The sequence below is a fragment of the Ooceraea biroi genome, chromosome 10, assembly GCF_003672135.1.
Source record: "Ooceraea biroi isolate clonal line C1 chromosome 10, Obir_v5.4, whole genome shotgun sequence".
NCBI lineage: Eukaryota > Metazoa > Arthropoda > Insecta > Hymenoptera > Formicidae > Ooceraea > Ooceraea biroi.
The window spans coordinates 12,488,835-12,497,839 of record NC_039515.1 but is presented as its reverse complement, the minus strand read 5'-3'; positions in this window follow the sequence as shown (position 1 = coordinate 12,497,839).

Below are 9,005 nucleotides of genomic sequence, written 5' to 3'. Positions count from 1 at the left end.
ACCGTTGGGGTTGCTGGGGGGGGGGGGGGGGGGGGGCACCGTTTGGTATTGCGATGGCTCGCTGTGGAACAGTTTTGATGACAGATTACCCTGATCTGCTTTGTGGAGGAGCTTTCACTTAGACAGGCAGTTTGATTGAAAAGTTCATTGTCGCACTTCTAAGCAAAAAAATTTTACTACTAACCCTCATCGAGCAGCTTGCATCACGCAAATTGCTACAATCGGTCTCCTTTGGCGTGAGAATATCAGAATATCAGATCCACCATGTTTTCCACATGTTGCACTATTGAACTAGATAGATAGATAGGTGTAGTAGAAACGTTTACATATCACGTTGCGACAGTGAAGTAAGAATAAAATTTGCATGAGTCTTTTATATATTCTTTTTACATAAATCTTGATAATTATGTGCAAATGATGCTAAAAATAATAACAATGAAGAATAAAAATAAAATGATAGTAAAGATGATAGTAATGAAATAACATCTTGAAAACGATTAAGAAAAGCGAGCAAATCTTTTCTGGGAAATTTTACCTATGCGTGAAGAATGATGCATGTATTAATTTCTATCTTCTCTGAGTTCGTATTAATATATTCAATTGCGTTAGTGGGTTAGAAGGAAATTTCTGCGGGATAGCAAGGGTGCCAACCATATCGGAGCAAAGTGGGCGCGGGAGGAGGCGAGAGAAGACCGAAAGAGCGAAAGAGGGATAGTGAACGGGTGGGTGACGGAGAGAGGGAAAGAGGGGGAGGGAGATGGGAGAGAGAGAGAGAGAACACCCTCCACATCTGCCACCAGATTTAACTATACATTACAGACACACGATATGTCAAAGTCCTATACTTCATATCGACTCTGCCATTTATTAAAAGTTTCATCGCGCGCGCCTCGCTCGCGCCACCGATGTTCGGCAGCTCGACCCCTTCTCTCTTTTAGGCGCACCCCGAGAGCATATAGGAAGAAAGGCTCGAAATATACGGACGAAAAGTTCGAGAAGAGTGCGGTGCGGAAAGGAGTGCGTTGCTCAGATCGACACAGTTGCAAAGCGTGATAAAGGCAACTGCGTTGTCTCTCCTCGCCGATCTTTTATTTCACTCGCTTTAACGATTATTGACGAAGTTTTGTCAGTAACACGTTGTTCTCTGGAAATCTTATATTGATAATTTTTGATTGGATCTGGCATCTCACTTTATTTTACGCTTTAAATTTCAGAATGTCCTGCCACTTCACGTTTTCAACAGTGCTTTATAGTTGTCAGAGTCTAGAGTTAGGTGTCTCGCATCTTTTACTTAAGACACGTACTGTACTGCAATTCTCTCGAAAACGAAAAGTTTATATTTAGGACAATGCGCACCGCGAAAAGCTTAATGCCGGAAAAATAAGATTCCCTGGTGCTCCCTTCTTTTTTGTGACGACCGCGGAATTTCTGCGTGTCGGATCTCCGCGTTTCCTCCGGCTGCTGCCGATTGCGAAATGAAGTTTTATATTAAGCTTGGAGAGTTTTCTCGCTCTCTCTCTTTCTCTCTTCTTCTGCGCGCGCTTCTCTCGACCCTTTTTCCTTTTCTTTCGTACTGCCGTTTTCTCTCCCACGCTCGACCTCGCCCTTTGTATATTTACGTACCGATAGATCGTTATATCGGCGTTTGCATATATATTGACGTTACCGTTTCTCCCGCGATGACGCGAGATATATGCGCTACCGGCTGATACACAAAACGCGTACCTGCCGCAAACCGTGGTATTGCAATAATTTGTAAATCCCTGATTATGAAAACAATTTAATAATGTGTGCAATAATCGATTGTTCTTTTCCCAATCTTCAATCCAATCCAATTTTCTTTCGCAAATGGAAATTCAAGTAGCATGTCTTATAAGGATTCCGGAAATTGCCTTGTATTGTCTGGGTCATGGTTGGTTCGTCGGACAAGTCATTATAATTAGCTGAAAGGAACGCTTACTAAAAGTATCCGCCATTAAAAGTAAACCATCTTTCATCGCCATTTTAGCATGGCAACCGGCACGGGTCCGCGAGTAGGGCTCGACCTGTCAATCTCACTGGATCACTGAAACGGATCTCTGCCGTCCTTGCTCCGCTGAAAAGGAGAGGTTCGCTTTTCGTACCTAAAACTCCGCTCCCCACCGATCCTCTTCCAACTTTTTCTTTTTCGTCGTCGTCTGGGGTAAAAGCGAACTCGTTAGACGCTCCAAGTGAAATTTTCTCCCGTCCCACTGGACGGCTAGTGTGCCACCGGAAATGCTGTAGCTATAGACGCGCTATAGCGCGCCTACTTTCACTGCCGTTTCTCAAACTCGCCTTTCCTGTCGCTTATCACGTTGCTCCGACAGTAATTTGGAAATTCTCATTCAGCCTCATGCGAAGAAAATTGAGTTGTCAAGGATTCGATCTAATTTGCAAAATTATTTGAATTTTTATCTGCTTCTAATTGCAACTTCGAAACAGAAATGATTATATTAATGGTATTATCATATATGGTTGGATATTAGTAACGCTATTATAGTGTGACGATATAATCACGAAAAGATCGGCAGAAATGAAAATTGTTTGCAAAGCGAACGTGAAGGAAGCGATTGTCACCACAGGGATATGCACGTAAAGGTGAGCTGTTCGTTGAACAGCAACGATGGTTCTTGCGATTAGCGCACGTCTAGGGGGAACTCCGTGCTTGAGGAGTCTGAGGTTTTAATTAAGCATTCACTGTGGATGATATCGCATGCCTCTTTATACTTCATAGCGGCCAGATGTTGCTACGAGAATGTTCCTTGCCTTAAGTCCTCTTCCCTCTGATTCGAGCCAGCCGGAACCGCACGAGCGACGTTTATCCCGTCGCTATTTCGTTTTAATTATGCATATTTAATTTGCTTATATTCCGCCCGGCGCGTGTGATACGCAGACGGGAGTGGAGCCTCCACTTGGGTAGTGGTGATCGTTCATTTGGTCGACAACGTTAATTAGCAAATTGTCACGATGACTTTTGATTCACGGTGTTTCGGATTGTCGCACAAGACATTTTCCATTTCGCAATTTTATGGAAACGGGAAAGTCAGTAACGACACCGTGTGCATTACAATTAAATTTTGAAGGTCTCACAAGAGACTTTATGTTTCTTCTTTGATTTCTTTCTCATAGATTCGGAATTTTTCTTTTGAATCATTTTTTGAGGATGAAGAAAGAAAGAGAGAGAGAAAAACATAGAGAGGGATCTTTCCCCGCGAATGCTCGTGGAACAAATCTACCTCCAGAACTCGAGGTATACCCAGTTCTACAGCCGACACTTGGCGCAAATTGCCCCAGTAAGTGTAGTACATTAATCTTTGGTTTGGTTTGGTCTCGGCCACCGCGTGTGTTGCGGTGGCCGCATTTCTCGTAAACCTCCTCTTTCTCCGTACCGACTCGCCGCATGTCCGAAAACCTCCCCCGCGTGCGTTTTCGTGCTCCTCTTTTCTCGCAGACCACCTGACCATACGGGTTTACTCCTGGATGTCGCAAATCGAGGTTGAACATGTGGAATCTTTTATCGCTACTTTTCTCCGAGAATATACATTTCTATCATCCATACACATCATGTCTCATTTGTGATATTTGTTTCTATATACAGCACAATTATACTATTGCGTTAGTAAAAGTGACGCGTGCAATATATATGTAAAAGAAGCAAAGCACATCACGTATGCATTTAAAAATATAGCGGTTTACCATATACCGGGTGAAAGCATGCTTTTGTTTCCCTACCCTTGTCGGTCTCTCATATTCCACTCGTCCTCGAATGAATCCTACCAACCCTTCCGTCCTTAACAGGCTACCTTAACTGTAACCTCTGCACACACTTGCTACTCGGGCGGTCAGAAACCCAGACCTGGCCTTCGGTAATGCGAATACCATGTCGCACACACGAGGAATTTGGGATCTCCAGCGTGAGCCCTTCTTTATTCGATTAAATAAATTGGCAGCGATTAGGTCGACTTGGGTTTTCCGAATGGGACTGTGTGTCCGACGATGATCGAGCATAATTAATTGCAGTTACTTAACATTTGTCAACCTTGCTCTTATGCGGTGTATTATTGCGATCATTGCGAAGAAGTTGATAAGATAAAATTAAACGTATATGATTTAACGTAAAATTTCGTCGAACGAAGAAAGTTGTTTTGATCATTCTTGAGTGAATTTCTCCATAAATCGTGACATCTGTAACTCATAAAGCAGATCGTAATTAGCTTTGTGTTCATGTAGGCTTCTTAAAATATTTACGGGATCATTAGTGATATTTACGATCGTTATTAGTTGCAGTAGGAGTCGGCATTTAGGCTTTCCGGTAATTATCAGCTTGAGGTCTCACAAAGTGCGGCCTTATGAGTGTCTTCTGACTAAGCGATAACATCTATATGCTATGCTTTCTAAAATATTTGTATTATTATGGATTTTACCGTCATGATGTCATAGTTCAACGAACGATACCACATTCAGTTTTCACAATTCAGTTCTTGATGATTTCACTTTAAAAGATCTTTAAAAACACAAAAGATATAAAATTATTTCTTTGCTAGTTAAAGTTATACAATGGTGAGGAATAATATTTCTTCAATCGATCGGCAATACATGGCTTCGCATTTGTCGTTGGCTGTATCACGTTATCCACGAACACCTTCAAAGTAATGTTCTAACTTTAGGCGGCTCTCATCACCCTCTTACGGAGCTCGATGACTTGCATTATTCGTGACCAGACATTCAGAGCATGCGGCGTGAATCTCATGTGCATGTGCGATCGGCGATGCCTTCGAGATCGTTGTCTGTTTGAATCATATGTCCATTTATCCCTGACTAGGAAAATAGGATCATCGGATGACGTTGCTGGTTATACTTTGACAGCACACAATTTCACAGGCGCATATCAATCCCGTTATAGACATGAGACGAGCTTTTCCACATGAAACACGTGCTCGATACGTCACCTTTATGAATTAGAAATTGGTCAGGCATTCAACGAGAAAGCGTCGAAAGTTCAATTAACTTTAAGAATCAGATGACATATTTAATTTCCTCGAGATAATGAGAGCAGGCGAACGAGGAAGCGAGACCGGCAGTGGGCGGGAAGATACCGGCAGAGGTTCCGGAAGAAGACGCCCGTCCGTTCCTTCACGCTGACGTTAAAAGGAAGAAAAGAGCGTGGAACTTATCGAGAAAGAAAGCCGCTGAAGAAGAATCGGTCTTGTTTAGAAAATAAAAAACATTTACATTAATAACATTCGCGCGAATACGCTAATTGTAAATTGCCTATTTGTGTCAAACGCACCAAACATTCCGTTACATTTTCCCGCGCGAATGCAAAGATAAAAAAACTGTAAGATGCAATGCAGTTGGTAGAATCGATTGGTTATGAAGAAACAATAGGATCGTAATGGCGAGATCCGCTATCGTGGCAGAATTTTGTCAGAAACCTTTTATCTCCTTCTTCCCTCCCGCCGGCAAGGAGTAAATTGTCGTGCGGTCACGACGTACATCTATTTGTCACTTGGACCGCCTCGTAGCAGACGTCTTCGGGAAGACAGTAGGGCGTCGTGACGCCTGGCCAGAGTCCGACACGTCGTATACGCAGTCTTTCTTTTCCACTGGGCTGCCCTCTTCCTCCCTTTCGCTCCTCTTCCTCCTCCTGGGACTACTCCATCTTTCCTCCTCGAACTGGATCCTTCGAGAAAAGTAGGTAGCCCTCCGTTAAAGAGGTAATTTGTGCCACGAGCAATCCAGTACACTTCCGAAAGTTGTGCACCTTTCCGCGAGATCCGTGCCGATCAGATCAACTCGCTATCTACGCTCGCTGCCTGTACGAAACTTTATCTGTGTTCTCTTCTTTTTTTTTAACTTAGCATTGCTACGGAATTCTTGTATCACATCCGTCCTCTTTGAGATACTTTTCTTTATAGATGCTTATATTTTTTAATTATGAGTACTAACTTATACGTAAATTTTTAATAAACTACAGCGTAGTCGTCCAATCACAACCTTAACCGCCTCTACGCGGTTTTAATCGCGTCTACATTATTACACGCGACTTTTCCGCCGGCTGATTTATCCGGCCGCCCTCGCTCTTGAGAGCGACTTCGGAATAAACTCAAGGTGGAACTAAATCCCTATTTTATTTACCAAAGGACGGCAAAGACGAGGACGGGGTACCGGGGGAGAGGGCTCTCGGCCGTGTACTAAATTTAAAAGTAAAACCTCCGCCTTTGTTGCCGAATCCCCGTGCTGAAAGAGAAGGTTGCTCTGCTTCCACGAGCCATTCAACAGATTTAAATAGCTCCCGGGCTCCCAATAGCTCGATGGCTCTTTTTCGTTGTTTTAAGGCTCCCGCAGTCTGTAGGTTAAGCGATACCGCATTCTCATCGGGCAATGTAACCGCGGGATTCGGCGCAATTTGTCAAGAAACGAGCCCTATTTGTAAATTACGTTTCTGCGGTGCAGTTCATTCGATCTGCCGCGTATAAAAGTCGGAATATATGATGATGCCCGATGAAGGTAGGGAAAAAAAGGGGGGGAAAAAGGGGGGAAAGGCACACCATTGTCCGTTTGCTAATAGTCAATAATACTTTACGCGTACATTGTGCGAAATTTCACGTCAGACGTTTCATTGCGGAGGCTACCGGCCTCACAAGACCGGTGATCGGTTAAATCGGATCATAAAAGAATCCTAATTAAGTTTCTCGCTCTTTTGTGCAGGCGAGCTTGCCGGCTACCGTAAGCGAGAGCTTACGAAGTAATGACGATGAGAAAGCGCACGGGCAGGTCTCACTGTCTTCGCCCCCCCTCTGTGAAATTGGGACTTCCGACTTTCGCTGCCCCGCTAATTTTGAATAATATCCATGGCGGGCGCTGCGCAAATATATTCCTTTTCAGCTATAGTTTTATAACCGTAAACGGCTAGCTTTAACAAACCGGTTATTTGTTGAATATTAGCGTCGTCGTAATTCATGCCAGTTAATGAATCGAACAAGATAAGAAGATAGTTTTCGTACCTAATAAATAATATTACTTTTCATATATTGAGATATGTATGTGAGATTAGCGAAATTATGAATGGTTTCAAAAGAATAGTCACATAGGAATAGTGACTGTAAGATTTCGGCAACAAAAACTAACCTTTGACCACAAAGCACCTGTCCCGGCGCCATAAAGGATAATAATATTTTTATAATTAAAATTAATTGCATGTTGGCCGCCGCATAGCGCATATGCTAGCGCGACCCGCAATAAAAGTGGAAGCGGTAGAAGTCCACCCCACGCGGACGACAAATGGAAACAAAGCGACCGTATGGTGACTTACCCTCTCCGTGCAAGTAATATAACGCAAAAAACCTACTTAGATTCATTAGGATGCATCTCTGGGTTCTTCTCATTAAGGGCCTCGCGACCTACATACAATTGTTGGTTCAATTAAAAAGAAGATTGAATCCGTAAACTTTAATTTGTTCCATTAAATTTTCATATTTATAATTTCATAAGAGGGTTTCTTTAGTACAATACAATTTTATTCTTTCACTTTGTGAACACTTTATGTATATTTGTATAAAACATATATCTGAAACATTTCGAATATTAAATACAATTCTGTTAATCATAAATTAGAAAAGTTTTTGATACATCTTAACCGTTATAATTTACTTTACTTAAGGTACAAGACTGGCGTATATAAATCACAACGTCAAACTCCTCGACCACTACGCTTTCGATAAATGTAAGTAGCGGTCAACAGCCGAATTAAAAAACAAAATCTATGGAAACCTGGTCCAGAACGTGCTTGAGGAAAGCACGTTTAAAGAAGTACCGCGTATTCGTCTCAGATGCGGCGCACCCAATCATCAAAGTCGCATTTTCAGCATAATAAGTATGTTTAGTCTCGATGGAAGCTGTCCAGAGAGATCCAGGCGAGCAGGCAGGCAAGAGAAGCGATCGAGTATCCCGAAGGTCCCAGCCAGTCGGCGATCCGAAGACGCCGGGACTCTCGATCGTGATCGAGCTCCCTCTGCCACCAATAATCATCGGACGGCCGCAATTACGATGCCTGAGGCGGCCAATCGGCGTCTCTCAGGATCCTACCTCTCTCCCAGCACTCTATTATTAGGCTGTATTATCGTAATGCGCCATCCACCATGTCCGGAGCCAACGAAATGGCTTCTATAATAGGGACAGTCGGATCCGACATTTACCTCCCAGCATCCTTGCACGCGCGCAATCATCGTGTACGATGATCGCGAAATCACAAGTTCTACACCTGAGGCCCCATTGGCTCGTTTCTCTCCTCGCGCGATGATTTCCTCGTCCTCGCGCACCCATCGCACGTCCATCGCGGTGCTTAAACGGCAAAGCGGTATTTTTCGCGATCCATTGGAAATTGAATTGAAGGTTAAACTCATTGAATCGAGCCGGGAAATCTTAAGCGAGGTAAAGATTTACACCGTTTCTTGCTTTGAACCGCTGAAGGTCTATCTGCCACCTCGTATACTGCTCGAGGTTACGCCGTGAGCATCTGCATTACAGCGAACAGATCCTTATCTCGACATTCCTTTCGCATAACGCAAGATCAAGACTCGCGGATCGTATGAGGCGAGCGGTATAAACAGTGGGAGCGAAGAACATTCCCAGAGAGATAAGAAGTCTCATGATTCTAATATAAATGTCTCAGGTAAGAATTTTATGACAGAGTTTCATATAGCATCCAGTCTCTCTTCGGTTTATACTGAACTCTAACAAAGATCGCACAATATTCGACGTCGACTCGCAAAGATATCTACATGTATATAAACGCAGTAACATCAAAACTATTATATATTATAATTATATATATATATAATTTTATATATTTCTCTAAAGTTTCGTCAAGATTATGTTATTCCTATAAATTATATGTAATTCCTACAAACTGCACGTAATTCTTTTGCATCGAAGTAGCTAATACACTATGACCGGCAAGAGAATCAGACATATGTTAGACT